This window comes from Aethalodelphis obliquidens, unplaced genomic scaffold, assembly GCF_003676395.1.
Source record: "Aethalodelphis obliquidens isolate GAN/ISIS:26980383/991018 unplaced genomic scaffold, ASM367639v1 scaffold4, whole genome shotgun sequence".
Lineage (NCBI taxonomy): Eukaryota > Metazoa > Chordata > Mammalia > Artiodactyla > Delphinidae > Aethalodelphis > Aethalodelphis obliquidens.
This window is the reverse complement of record NW_020837948.1, coordinates 84,232,798-84,247,709: the sequence shown is the minus strand read 5'-3', so window position 1 is coordinate 84,247,709 and position 14,912 is coordinate 84,232,798. Positions and strand designations below refer to the sequence as shown.

Below are 14,912 nucleotides of genomic sequence, written 5' to 3'. Positions count from 1 at the left end.
CAACAGGGGTGCGGAGGGCAAAGCAGAGAGATTCCTGCACAAAGGATTGGTGCCGACCAGCACTCACCAGCCCGAGAGGCTTGTCTGCTCATCCGCTGGGATGGGTGGGGGCTGGGAGCTGAGACTCGGGCTTCGGTCGGATCCCAGGGAGAGGACTGGGGTTGGCTGCGTGAACACAGCCTGAAGGGGGCTAGTGTGCCACAGCTAGCCAGGAGAGACTCCGGGAAAAAGTCTCGACCTGCTGGAGAGGCAAGAGACCTTTGTTTCAGGGTGCACAAGGAAAGGGGATTCCTCCCCACTGTGCCCGCAGAAAGCAGAGCACTGCCTAAGTGAGCTCCAGAGATGGGCATGAGCTCTGGCTATCAGCTCAGACCCCAGAGACGGGCATGAAATGCTAAGGCTGCTTCCACTGCCACCAAGAATCCTGTGTGCAAGCGCGGGTCACTATCCACACCCCCCTGGGAGCCTGTGCAGCCCGCCACTGCCAGGGTCCCAAGCTCCAGGGACAACTTCCCCGGGAGAACACACGGCACACCTCAGGCTGTTGCAATGTCATGCCAGCCTCTGTAGCCTCAGGCTCGGCCCAATTCCAACTATGACTACGTTACCCCTCGCTCCCCCCAGCCTGAGAGAGCAAGAACACCCTAGTAAGTTGCTGCTTTAACCCCCTCCTGTCTGGGCAGGGAACAGATGTCTGAGGGTGACCTACACGCAGAGGCAGGGACAAAACCAAAGCTGAACCCCAGGAGCGGTGCGAACAAAGAAGAGAAAGAGAAATTTCACTGTGCAGCCTCAGGAGCAGTGGATTAAAACCCCACAACCAACTTGATAAACCCTGCATCTGAAGAATACCTGAATAGACACTGACTGTTCCCAAAACTGAGGCGGTGGACTTTGGGAGCAACTGTAGACTTGGGGTTTGCCTTCTGCATCTAATTTTTTTCTACTTTTACTTTTATGTTTATCTTTTCTACTTTCTACTTTTATGTTTATCTTAATATAGTATTTAGTGCTGATGATATTATCATCAGTGGCTTTGTTTATTGGTTTGGTTGTTCTCTTCCTTTTATATATATATATATTTTTTCTTCTTCTCTTTTTGTGAGTGTGTATGTGTATGCTTCTTTGTGTGATTTTCTCTGTATAGGTTTGCTTTTACCATTTGTCCGATGGTTCTGGCTGTTCGTTTTTGTTTTTTTATTTTTTTTCTCTCATCCTTTTCTTCTGAGCCATGTGGCTGGTAGGGTCACGGTGTTCCTGCCAGGTGTTGGGCCTAAGCCTTCAAGGTGGGAGGGCCAAGACCAGGACATTAGACCACCAGAAACCTACCGGCCACACATAATATCAATTGGTGAGAGTTCTCCCAGAGATCTTCATCTCAACACTAAGACCCAGCTCCACCCAACGGCCAGCAAGCTCCAGTGCTAGACACTCCATGCCAAACAACAAGCAAGGCAGGAACACAACCCCATCCATTAGCAGAGAGGCTGCCTAAAATCATACGAAGTTCACAGACACTCCAAAACACACCACTGGATGTGGTCCTGCCCTCCAAAAGGACAAGATCAAGCCCCAACCACCAGAACAGAGGCACCAGTTCCCTCCACCAGGAAGCCTACACAACCCACTGAACCAACCTCACCCACTGAGGGCAAACACCAAAAATAACAGGAACTACAAACCTGCAGCCTGTGAAAAGGAGATTCCAAACACAGTAAGTTAAACAAAATGAGAAGACACAGAAATAATGCAGCAGAAAAAGGAGCAAGGTAAAAACACACCACACCAAACAAATGAAGCGGAAATGGGCAGTCTACCTGAAAAACAATTCAGAGTAATGACAGCAGGGGTGATCCAAAATCTCAGAAATAGAATGGAGAAAATACAAGAAACATTTAACAAGGAGTTAGAAGAACTAAAGAGCAAACGAACAGTGATGAACAACAAAATAAATGAAATTAAAAATACTCTAGATGGAATCAATAGCAGAATAACTGAGGCAGAGGAACGGATAAGGGAACTGGAAGATAAAATAGTGGAAATAACTACTGCAGAGCAGAATAAAGGAAAAAGAATGAAAAGAATTGAGAACAGTCTCAGAGACCTCTGGGACAGCATTAAACGCACCAACATTCAAATTAAAGGGGTCCCAGAAGAAGAAGAGAAAAAGAAAGGGTCTGAGAAAATATTTGAAAAGATTATCATTGAAAACTTACTAACAAGGGAAAGGAAATAGTCAATCAAGTCCAGGAAGCACAGAGTGTCCCATACAGGATAACCACAAGGAGAAAAACGCCAAGATGCATATTAATCAAACTATCAAAAATTAAATTCAAAGAAAAAATATTAAAAGCAGCAAGGGAAAAGCAACAAATAACATACAAGGGAAACTCCATAAGGTTAACAGCTGATCTTACAGCAGAAACTCTGCAAGTCAGAAGGGAGTGGCAAGACATATTTAAAGTGAGAAAAGGGGACTTCCCTGGTGGCACAGTGGTTAGGAATCCGCCTGCCAATGCAGGGGACAAAAGTTCGAGCCCTGGTCCAGGAAGATCCCACGTGCCATGGAGCAACTAAGCCCATGTGCCACAGCTACTGAGCCTGCACTCTAGAGCCTGCAAGCCACAACTACTGAGCCTGCATGCCACAACTACTGAAGGGTGCACATCTAGAGCCCATGCTCCGCAACAAGAGAAGCCATGCAATGAGAAGCCCACGCACCACAGTGAAGAGTAGCCCTGGCTCACTGCAACTAGAGAAAAGCCCACTTGCAGCTACGAAGACCCAACACAGCCAAAAATTAAATAAAATAAATAAATAAATTTATAAATAAATAAATAAATGAAGTGATGAAAGGGAAAAACCTACAACCAGGATTACTCTACCCAGCAAGGGTCTCATTCAGATTTGATGGAGAAATTAAAACCTTTACAGACAAGCAAAAGCTGAGAGAGTTCAGCACCACCAAACCAGCTTCACAACCAATGCTAAAGGAACTTCTCTAGGCAGGAAACAAAAGAGAAGGAAAAGACCTACAATAACAAACCCAAAACAATTAAGAAAATGGTCATAGGAACATACATATCGATAATTACCTTAAATGTAAATGGAACGCTCCAACCAAAAGACACAGACTGGCTGAATGGATACAAAAACAACACCCATATATATGCTGTCTACAAGAGACCCACTTCAGACCTAGGGACACATACAGACTGAAAGTGAGGGGATGGAAAAAGATATTCCATGCAAATGGAAATCAAAAAAAAGCTGCTGTAGCAATTCTCATATCAGACAAAATAGACTTTAAAACAAAGACTATTATAAGAGACAAAGAAGGACACTACATAATGATCAACGGATCAATCCAAGAATAAGATATAACAATTGTAAATATTTATGCATCCGACATAGGAGCACCACCTACATAATGCAAATGCTAACAGCCATAAAATGGGAAATTGACATTAACACGATCATAGTAGAAGACTTTCAAACCCCACTTAAACCAATGGACAGAACATCCAAAATGAAAATAAATAAGGACACATAAGCTTTAAATGACACAGTAAACAAGATAGACCTCATTTATATTTGTAAGACATTCCATCTAAAAAGAACAGAATACACTTTCTTCTCAAGTTCTCATGGAACATTCTCCAAGATAAATCATATGCTGGGTCACAAATAAAGCCTTAGTAAATTTAAGAAAATTGAAATCATATCAGTATCTCTTCTGACTACAACGTTATGAGACTAGATATCAATTACAGGAAAAAAACTGTAAAAAATACAAACACATGAAAAAAAAAATACAAACACATGGAGGCTAAACAGTACGCTATTAAATAACCAAGAGACCACAAAGAGATCAAAGAGGAAACCAAAACATACCTAAAAACAAATGACAATGAAAACATGATGACCCAAAACCTATGAATGCAGCAAAAGCAGTTCTAAGATGAAAGTTTATAGCAATACAATCCTACCTCAAGAAACAAGAAAATCTCGAATAAACGACCTAACTTTACACCTAAAGCAATTAGAGAAAGAAGAACAAAATAACCCAAAGTTAGCAGAAGGAAGGAAATCATAAAGATCAGATCGGAAATAAATGAAAAAAAAATGAAAGAAACAATAGCAAAGGCCAAGAAATTTAAAAGCTGCTTCTTTGAGAAGAGAAACAAAATTGATAAACCATTAGCCAGACTCCCCAAGAAAAAGAGGGAGAAGACTCAAATCAACAGAATTAGAAATGAAAAAGGAGAAGTAACAACTGACACTGCAGAAATACAAAGGATCATGAAAGATTACTACAAGCAACTCTATGCCAATAAAATGGACAACCTGGAAGAAATGGACAAATTCTTAGAAAAGTACAAACTTCCAAGACTGAACCAGGAAGAAATAGAAAATATAAACAGACCAATGACAAGCACTGAAATTGAAACTGTGTTTTAAAATCTTCCAACAAACAAAAGCCCAACTACATACGTCTTCACATGATAGTGCCACCAAACATTTAGAGAAGAGCTAACACCTATCCTTCTCAAATTCTTCCAAAATATAGCAGAGGGAAGAACACTCCCAAACTCATTCTACAAGGCCACCATCACCCTGATTCCAAAACCAGAGAAAGATGTCACAATGAAAGAAAACTACAGGCCAATATCACTGATGAACACAGACGCAAAAATCCTCAACAAAATACTAGCAAGCAGAATCCAACAGCATATTAAAAGGATCATACACCAGGTTCAAGTGGGGTTTAACGCAGGAATGCAAGGATTCTTTAATACACACAAATCAAATAATGTGATAGACCATATTAACAAACTGAAGGATAAAAAACCATATGATAATCTCAATAGATGCAGGAAAAGCTTTTAACAAAATTCAATACACATTTATGATAAACACTCTCCAGAAAGTGGGCATGGAGGGAACCTACCTCAACATAATAAAGGCCATATATGAGAAACCCACAGCCAACATCATTCTCAATGGTGAAAAACTGAAACCATTTCCTCTAAGATCAGGAACAAGACAAGGTTGCTCACTCTCACCACTATTATTTAACATGGTTTTGGAATTTTAGCCACAGCAATCAGAGAAGAAAAAGAAATTAAAGGAATCCAATTTGGAAAAGAAGTGAAACTGTCACTGTTTGCAGATGACATGACAGTACACATGGAGAATCTTAAAGATGCTACAAGAAAACTACTAGAGCTAATCAATGAATCTGGCAAAGTAGCAGGATACAAAAGTAATGCACAGAAATCTCTTGCATTCCTTAACACTAATGATGAAGAATCTGAAAGAGAAATTAAGGAAACATTCCCATTTACCATTACAACAAAAAGAATAAAATACCTAGGAATAAACGTACTTAAGGAGACAAAAGACCTGTATGCAGAAAACTATAAGACACTGATGAAAAAATTAAAGATGATACAAACAGATGGAGAGATATACCATGTTCTTGGATTGTAAGAAACAACATTGTGAAAATGACTATACTACCCAAAGCAATCTACAGATTCAATGCAATCCCTATCAAACTACCACTGACATTTTCACAGAACTAGAACAAAAAATTTTACAATTTATTTGGAAACACAAAAGACCCCAAACAGCCAGAGCAATCTTGCGAAAGAAAAACGGAGCTGGAGGAATGAGGCTCCCCAACTTCTGACTATACTACAAAGCTACAGTAGTCAAGACAGTATGGTACTGGCAGAAAAACAGAAATATAGATCAATGGAACAGGATAGAAAGCCCAGAGATAAACCCATGCACATATGGTCACCTTATCTTTGAGGAGGCAAGAATTTACAATGGAGTAAAGACAGCCTCTTCAATAAATGGTGGTGGGAAAACTGGACAGCTATATGTAAAAGAATGAAATTAGAACAGTCTCTAACACCATACACAAAAATAAACTCAAAAGGGATTAAAGACCTAAATGTAAGGCCAGACACTGTAAATCTCTTAGAGGAAAATATAGGCAGAACACTCTATGACATAAATCACAGCAAGATCCTTGTTGACCCACCTCCTAGAGAAATGGAAATAAAAATAAAAATAAACAAATGGGATCTAATGAAACGTAAAAGCTTTTGCACAGCAAAGGAAACCATAAACAAGACAAAAAGGCAACCTTCAGAATAGGAGAAAATATTTGCAAATGAAACAACAGACAAATGCTTAATCTCCAAAATATACAAATAGCTCATAGAGCTTAATATCAAAAAAAAGCAAACAATCCAGTTAAAAAATGGGCAGAAGTCCTAAATAGACATTTCACCAAGGAAGACACACAGATGGCGAAGAGGCACATGAAAAGATGCTCAACATCACTAATCATTAGAGATATGCAAATTAAAACTACAATGTGGTATCACCTCACACCGGTCAGAATGGCCATCATCAAAAAACCTACAAACAATAAATGCTGGAGAGGGCGTGGAGAAAAGGGAGCCCTCTTGCACTGTTGGTGGGAATGTAAATTGATGCAGCCACTATGGAGAAGAGTATGGAGTTTCCTTAAAAAACTAAAAATAGAAATACCATACGACCCAGCAATCTCACTACTGTGCATATACCCTGAGAAAACCATGATTCAAAAGGAGACACTATTTACAATAGCAATGACATGTAAGCAACCTAACTGTACATCAACAGATGAATGGATAAGGAAGACATAGCACATATATACAATGGAATATTACTCGGCCATAGAAAGAAATGAAATTGAGTTATTTGTAGTGAGGCGGATGGACCTAGAGTCTGGCATACAAAGTGAAGTAAGTCAGAGAAAAACAAATACCATACACTAACACACACACACACACACACACACACACATATATATATATATATATATATATATATGAAATCTAAATAATAAAAGAAAAAGGTTCTGATTAACCTAGGGGCAGGACAGGAATAAAGACACAGACATAGAGAATGGATTTGAGGACACCGGGAGTGGGAAGGGTAAGCTGCTACGAAATGAGAGAGTAGCATTGACATATATACACTACCAAATGTAAAATAGATAGCTAGTGGGAAGCAGCCGCATAGCACAGGGAGATCAGCTCGCTGCTCTGTGTCCACCCAGAGGGGTGGGATAGGGAGGGTGGGAGGGAGACGCAAGAGAGAGGGGATATGGGGATATATGTATACGTATAGCTGATTCACTTTGTTATACAGCAGAAACTAACACACGATTGTAAAGCAATTATACTCCAATGAGGATGTGAAAATAAATAAATAAATAAAATGCAATCTGCAAATTAATTAATTAATTAATCCAAATCCAGAGGCAAAGACTATCTTCCATATTGATCAAGCTGCTCTGAATTCTTGATGGATTTTCAGAACCAAGGATTAATTCAGTGGGAATTTCCATAGGAACAGAGTACCTGTGATGGGCCACCAAAATCAAGCCCTGGATGTGACAGCATTTGAAGAACACTTTCTAATCAGGAATAAGTTGAAGAGACAACTGTGAATCATGTTGCAATAAAGACCTAATTCCTTTTGCAATAAATACATAATTTATTGAGGTTTCATTGGTTTACCAACTATTGCACAGCATTAATATAGATGACCTTAGGGAACTCCCTGGTGGTCCAGTGTTTAGGACTCCGTGCTCTCACTGCCGAGGGCCCAAGTTTAATTCCCTGGTCGGGGAACTAAGATCCCACAAGCTTCGCGGTGCAGCCAAAAGCAAAACAAAACACACACAGATGACCTTTGAGCAAAGTCTTCCAGGAAATAAACTAGACTGAACTTAAACGCAACTACTTTTCTTATTATATTTGGATATGATGATATTAATTTATAAGTGGCTATATCCATGTCAAGGAGAGTCTGTTTCACATTGTCCTGTGGTCATTTAGGATAGGATAGGATAAATGACATAAACTCTTGGATAGAAGCACAAATTTAATATTCAAAGATCAAATCAAGAATCCAGGAGTAATGACAGACCGAAAGACAAATTGTAAGATTAAAGTTATTAAATATTAATATCAATTCTTTCTCAAATTTTAATTTTACTATACTTTATAGTTTACAAAAGTAACATTTTTCATGTTTTTTTAATTTAAGTATTACTAAACTCTATGAGGCTTAAATGAAGCTTTTATTATGTACACTTTATAGATCATAAAAATCCGACTCTCATAAGGGTTGAACTGTGAAAGTTTAAGCTCCATATTTCAGTTTATTATATACTTCCTAGGTGTCTCCAGTATGCCAGTCAGCATGCTAGATGCTACAGAATCAAAGATGAGCACGACTGGATTCCTGATTAGATCTGATGAGGGAAATAGATGGTTAAACAGTTCAATTAAATATATAAGTGCTGGCGTGGAGGTTATCACAATTAACTGATCACATATCTCTGTATAAAAGTTCTATGTCATTACGTAGGCATGTGAACTGTATTACGTACTATTTAGCCATGTGATTTGGTTGAAAGTCTGATATAATCCATATTCTGAAAAACAAACGGACTCATATGGAAGGGATATTCTTTCCAAAGAACGATCTCATATTAATAAGAGAGGATTAAAAACTATTTCTGAGAAGGATTCTTAGAATCAGAAAGTCAAGGTAGAGTCACCAGCCATCCTGGTTTTCCCAGAACTGAAGGGTTTACCAGGACATTGGACTTTCATTGCTTAAATTCAGAAAATCCTGGACAAATTAGGGTAGTTGGTCAACTTAAGTCAAGGTTAAGAAATCATTAAACAAGTTTGTTATCCCAAGAACCAAATTCATTTAGGCTCAAGCCCATGGTTGAGATCCATTTATTTTTGGATTAGGTTGGATTATAAAAACCAACAAGGAAGAGGAAGTCAAATAATTTATATTTGTAGAACATTTAAGTTTATAAAAATTGTCACAATCTTTATAAATTACCCATGTGTGTTTCATGACACTGATAAGAACAAGTATCCTTATCTCCATTTTACAGATAAAGAAACAGACTCAAAGAGATAAGAAATTTGGCCAAGGGCATAAAACTCTAAGGGTCAGGAAAAAACCTAGAAGCCAAGACTACGTAAGGATCCTAGATTACTTCAATGCCTGGCGGTAAAAAGTCCAATTATATAATAGCTTAGCTCACCCAGTCAAAAATGTTATTCATGAGTATTAGTATATTAGGGTTGCACTTAAAGTGCAATCCATCAACAGGAGAACAAGGAGTGACATAAACTCAAAGTCAAGTGGAAGTTTATAAATACTAGGAACACTCAACTCCTGGGGCAATTTAACCAAAAGATTTGTGCATACGTAACTTCTCTGAAGTGCTCGACTTTATAACTGTCTATCTTTATTGCTGTGTTGCAACGGTGATAAATATCAACCCCAGATGGTTCTTTGGAAATCACAAAGCACTACACAGATATAATATTTTACCATTGTTTTTTAATTTATGTACCTCAGGTCAGGATCTCAGCACCTGGTGCTTTATCGCTCTTAGGCTAAAGTAATAATTCCGGTTAGTTTTTCACCCTTGAATAGATGAGTCAGATATTGTTCCTGCTCTCAATGTTTCTGGGGCTAAAGCCACTTATTCCAGAGCTAGGGTGGCACTATGTGCAGTAATTTCTCTGCTTTAGTAGTCTTCTCACCTACTTATCTGATCTCTAAAGCTCCTTTTGGGCGGACCAAACACACACACACTTTTGTGGTATTTCCCATTATAAATTTTGACCATAAAAAACTTTCACATTATAAATTTTACCGTAAAAAAAGGTCAGATGAACCAATGAGTTTTTAAGAATGATAAAAATAAAATACCTCAAACTGAACCTTTCACACATGCAAATTCTGTTTAGTTTCCTGTTATAACTGAAGAGGTTTACAGTTAGAAAGGAAATTGCAACTGCTTATTCAAAAATGTCCTCTGTACTCACTTGCATTCGATTTAGGATCCATCCATATAATTAGTTGCTCAAGGCTTGAGAAAAATTATTAAAGACCATGTTTCTAAACAAGATAAACAATTCTAACTAATTTCTCTCCTTCTGCTAGGGAGTGATTTCTCCTCTTATAAATATATCATAAAAATATCTATGATCATAAAGATCTGTACCCCTCATTCCAAAATGCCAATAGCATATGTGTTTATTTTTCACATTGAAAAATCAGTATGTTGTTTTGGAAGTTTCACAGAATTGCCCAGAGAGTTATGCAATTCAAGGTCGGGGGTATAATGACATAACCAATCAGTAGTTTGCAGTCATTAAGTAAGTATGGCAAAGATGCTAGCTGTTCATGAGAAAATTTATGTTCCACCTTCTAGAATATGGTAGGTGTTTCTCAGAGACATCTTCCCAGGCAGTGAGTATATTCCCCGGCACCCCCTTGCATAAAGGTACAGTCACATGACTAGTTCACAACAATAAAATAGGAGCAAAATGATGTGTGTTACTTCAGAGCCTGGATTTTTAAAAGAAGTGGTTGTGCCCTCTTCACTCTGTCTCCCTCCACCTTTTGGAGGCTAGTGGATGGTGGAGCCGCAAGATGGAAGGATACTGAGTCTCTGAAACACTACATGGAAGGCCACCACCAAGCAGTAACATCCTCAATAGACTGTTCCAGGAATGCGAAAGAAAATTCTATCATGTTAAGCCACTGGAATTTTAAGGTTCATTTTTTTTCAATATCCTAATTGAATACTCTAGGCAAATAAATTCCCACCACTAGCATCCACTTGTTGTTCTGTCCAGGAAAATATGATGCTTGAAAAAGCCAGTTCTTAACTGGGTGTAGACATAATAGGCCTTATCTACCCCTGATGTTTAACCACGCTGCCTGCTGCAAGGTGCCATTCACCTGAGCTATTTTCTCAGGCTGGAAAACCTCTTACCTATCTCTACCCTTCTGATTTTAGCTATTACTACTTGTCTTTCAGATTTCTGTTTGAATATTACTTCCAACGAGAGGAGTCTTTTCTACTTCCCACCTAAGTCACATCCCTTCTTCATGGCCTCCACAGTACCATGCATCTGTTCTTAGCACTTATTACCAATGCAATTTTACATTGACTTTTTGGAATTATTTTATTGACGTCTGCTTTCCTTACTCGACTATAAACTTTTTAACTTCAGAAATAATGTCTTTTTGTTTTGCTCAGTATTGTGTCCACCATATCTAATACAGATCCCAAAACAGAGAAGTCCCCGAATAGACATTTGTTAACTGGATATAATGAATAATTAGCTCAGTGTGGTATTGTGACAGATGAAGACCAAAGAATGCAAAGAACTTGATAAAGGTATTTTTATGGAGTTCACACTTTTCTCTTTTCCTTCAGGTTAATTACTGGTCTTTTAGTATCTCAGTGGAGAAAATAGTGAATTGCCCACAGATAAACTGGCATTAAGTAGAAGAGAAGTTGACTACTTACAGCAACAAATTTAAGATTTTATTCCTGACAAAAGACCATGTCTATAACCTTACTCATCGAAAGCTTCACTTTTTTTTGCCCTGCTAAGAATCGTAAATCACAGTCAAAGAATCTGTGCACCTATTTTATGATATTTTGGGTGTCCAAAATATCACAGTAACAGTTACTGATTTTATAACCTGTAAAATTTCCCAGAATGTTGATCACTGTAACAAAATGTGGAAAATACAACTTCACTAAGACCCTGTTTTGGTCCATTTGTGGAGTGGTTTTCCCTTAACTGCCCTCTCTGGGGAAGAGGTATGACTCTCCTAAGGGTGAAATTGAGAAAAGAACTTGAACATATACAATTCAGCCTTTTCCCCTCTCTGCATTGTGCACCCCCTGCTTCCAAAAAGTAGGCACACCAGGGTCACTGCTTATAGGGTCAGCATTCTGGAGATATTTTTGGCTCATCTTGCTTTTTCTCTCTACTTACCTTACGAAGCTTCATAGTTGTAAGGCTGGAATTCTGGGTAAATGCATGTTACTCCTTAGGGTGAGCCACCTCTTACCTATTCACAAGTTTCCTATTTCATCTAGTTAGTCCTAAGTATCATTTAGATCTGAGCTCAATTATTAGTTCCTTACAGTAGCCTTCCTAACACCCTCCTAAGTGAATTCAAGATTTCCTCCTCCTCCCCGTAATAAGGAGACCTCAGGAGAGGCACCTGGAGTTGACCTCTGCCTAAGGCCTCAGATAAAGGGAGCTTGAATGCAGGTGCCCACCGAAACCAAGAATGCAAATATATGAAGGACGTGACTGGCCAGGGGGCCTGAGTCCTTGGCTGCAACTCCCTTCAGAGACCATAATGCATTGGCTGTACACAGATCTGGCCTGGAGAGGACAGCTTTCTCTCACCAGGTCTGCCAGGCAAAGCCTTGGAAATTTCCTGTGATCAGGTCTGAAAATTACTCATGGGCTTTTAGGCAGGAGCCAGATTTCTCAGTGTTTGCTTCCTAGAGGTTCCCTCACATAGCTGTGGGCAGGAAGTCCAGTTCCTTACCATGTGGATCTTGCCATGGACTGGCTGAGTGTCCTCATGACATGGCAGCAGCTGTCTTTCCTCAAAGTGAATGGTCTAAAAGAAAGAACAAGGAGGGAATAAGGGTGCCTTTTATTGACTGAGTGTCAGAAGTCACAGTCATCATGTCTGCCATATTTTCCTTTTTAGAAGCAAGTCACTGAATCTATCTACACTCAAGGGGAGAGGAAGTAGATTCCACTTTTTGAAGGGAGAAATGTCAAAGAATCTGTGCACCTATTTTTAAACAACAATGCTTGAGTAGATCATCGTAAGGTTTAGATTTAAACAAGATAAGAGAAATTCTGCTCGTGGTCATACATTTAAGTCACACAGCTTAGCTGCTACTTTGACCTCCATTTTCTCAACTCCAGTTCCAAACTTAGGATAGGGAAGAAGATTTAATTAAATATCGACCTTAAGCCCAATAAGTCAGGTTTTAAATACAGTTTTTTACACTACTAACTGATTTCATCTGTAAGTTTACACAATCTATCAGTTCAATGGTAAAAAGATGATCAAATTATTCATGTATCAGTTGACTGATTAAGATTATGGCAGATGCAGAAGTTTGTTATAATGGTCTACAGTGGGGTCATTTCCTCTTTTAACCAACCAATACAAAATACCCACCATAGTTAACATAGCAATTCCAACAAAGAAAGGCTACATCTAAAATATTAACCTCAGAAAACAGTGATCATCAGCATCTTTTTCAACCACATTTTCAGATGTCAAGACCAAAAACTGTAATGTTAGAATTTATTCTTCTTACTGGAATGCTAGCAAACAAGTGAACCGAGTTTAATGTATTTATTACTGAAGGAAAAATGGCAACAATCTTGGAGGATTTGGAGTTTTGTTTTATTTAATGTTAGGAAATGCTAGGGAACTGTCGTTTCCTCTCTACTTACTACTGTTGCTGTGTATTTACTGGAACAAAAATTCAGTTTATAAACTCTGCTGAGGAAATAAAAGCAACTTTACATTGGTGGTGGCATTACTTTTAACACGAGATTTCCAGAATAACATTGTGCAACACATTGTTACTTGAGATCCTCTTCCTGTATTAGTAAGTAATCCAAACAGAATGCACCAAATCCCCTGCAGATTTAGGGAAAATTACTGGCCTATGGACTGCTCCACATTTTTCTTCCAAAATGTTGATTTTTTTCTTAATTCTGTGGTTCATTGTTCGAGAAATAATTTTTCTCTGTTTCTTTTAGTTGAGTAAAAATTAGAAATATTAGAAACTGACACCAATTCTCAAGTAAGAAACACAATAGCTGTGGGTCTTCACAGTTTCTCCCTGAAGATCATCTCTGTGTTTTCCAACTGCAAGTTTCATCAAAGAAAAACTGGCCTGTCTTGTCCACCATTGTCTCACCAGGATCCTGCCCCATGCCTGGCTGACGGGAGTAAATAATTGTGGAAGAAATTAGGGAAAGCTACACTTTAGAACTAAATTACTGACCTGCCATGAAAAGAAAAAAAGGTGTCTTTACTATAAACTCCCCCTTGTAGGTGGGAGGAATTTTCTCAAACTGAGCTTTGAGAAGAGGACAACTGTTTCCTAACTACTGTGTGATTTTTAATTCCTTAAACTTTCAGGACTGTTTAGATATTTATCTACTTAATGACTGCAAAGCTTTCTGAAAATGGAAAATTCCAGACACACACTGAATTTTTAAAATTTAGGTAATGAAAACTTTTTATGTAGTCAGATACTTGGTGAGTACCGGGAGGGAGGTGGGGAGATCAGTGATGAACAAGATCGACCCAGACCTTAAGAAGCTTGCATTCTAGCAAAGGATAGAGATTGTTTAGTATTAAACAATTAACTACACAACCATTAGCTTAATTATAAATGCGATGGCTGAACATCAAGGAGAACAGAGGGAGTACAACAGTGTATAGGGTCTGATCTGGTATGGGGAGTCAGAGAGGACTTCCTTGACTAAATATTTGAGCTGAGTTCTAAAAGATAAATAGGAATTCATGGATAGGCAAGGGGTTCTAAAGAAGAGAAGATGGGAGATTGTGAAGGGAGAAAAAAAATGGTCCTGGACTGAAAGAAGAGCAGTAGAAAAGTATCTGAGTAGAAATGGAATATGGTGTATGTATAAATTTGAAAGAAGACCATGTGACTGGAATTCAGAAAGCCTATTGATGATTTTTAATGATGCTGATAAAGGGTAAAGCAATCCAAACACATTTACTTTCTTAAAAGATTATTTTGGCTCCTGTTCTACAGCAAGATGGTATAGAATCCTTTATTCTGTGCTCCTCTATAAATACAACAAAATACCCAGGAAATTGTCCATTAGACAATGAAGAAAGAACTCTGAAAGTAAGCTGAAAAGAGTGGCAACAGCACTGGCTAGGAAGGAAGAAAGAAGGCAGACTGCTGAGAACAG

At 38.6% G+C, this 14,912-nt stretch overlaps 1 long non-coding RNA gene across 1 annotated transcript in view; it reads right to left on the bottom strand.

Moving 5' to 3' along the window:
- The window catches only part of LOC113617610 (uncharacterized), a 177,031-nt gene extending 164,477 nt beyond the window's left edge, over positions 1 to 12,554 (bottom strand). Inside the window, exon 1 of the long non-coding RNA XR_003431716.1 lies at positions 12,478 to 12,554. This is a non-coding gene — a long non-coding RNA (uncharacterized LOC113617610). The remainder of the gene's footprint in view (positions 1 to 12,477) is intronic.
- Between the last annotated feature and the right edge of the window lie 2,358 nt (positions 12,555 to 14,912).